General features: G+C 55.4%; 1 protein-coding gene across 1 annotated transcript in view; it reads right to left on the bottom strand.

The window, feature by feature from the left end:
• The window catches only part of RAB11FIP3 (RAB11 family interacting protein 3 (class II)), a gene marked incomplete at its 5' end in the record, with an annotated part of 34,670 nt that overhangs the window by 15,233 nt on the left and 18,953 nt on the right, over positions 1-484 (bottom strand). The gene's annotated exons all lie outside the window — the stretch shown is intronic.

The raw sequence follows: 484 nt of genomic DNA, 5'->3' as shown, positions 1-484 counted from the left end.
TTTTCAAGCTGCGGATGTGGAGAAGAAGCTGCCGAGGCGTTCACTGACACTCGGCAAACCAGGGAGCCCTTTCCTCCACCTGACGTGACTGGAGCAGGACAGTGTTTGGCCAAGGGATTCTGAACAGCAAAAACTTCTTGGTACTTTGGGGCCAAATATAGGGCACCAATCCCTTCTGCAGGGAAATGTGCTTGTGGAAGCCACAGGCTTTAATCAAAGAAAGGTTAATAGTGAAAAACCAAAGCAGTTCAATCAGAAAGACAGGTAAAGGTGTGAGCAAACACAAGCAAGCTTCAAACCAACAGGCACCCGAAAGGGCTGGTCCGCCCCATGATACAGATACACACCGGCAAGTCCCGGCCCGGGAGACGCTGAGTGCACGGGGACACCCCGGGAGGGTCCCCTGGCTCAGCGCCTTTGCATAACCCCCTCACCGATGTTTTTGGTGGCAGTGGGGTGTCGGCAGGCCCGCCACCCCCACGGG

The sequence above is a fragment of the Buceros rhinoceros genome, unplaced genomic scaffold, assembly GCF_000710305.1.
Source record: "Buceros rhinoceros silvestris isolate BGI_N320 unplaced genomic scaffold, ASM71030v1 scaffold5575, whole genome shotgun sequence".
NCBI lineage: Eukaryota > Metazoa > Chordata > Aves > Bucerotiformes > Bucerotidae > Buceros > Buceros rhinoceros.
The sequence above is the reverse complement of the archived record's forward strand: the minus strand, read 5'-3'. Positions and strand labels throughout refer to the sequence as shown.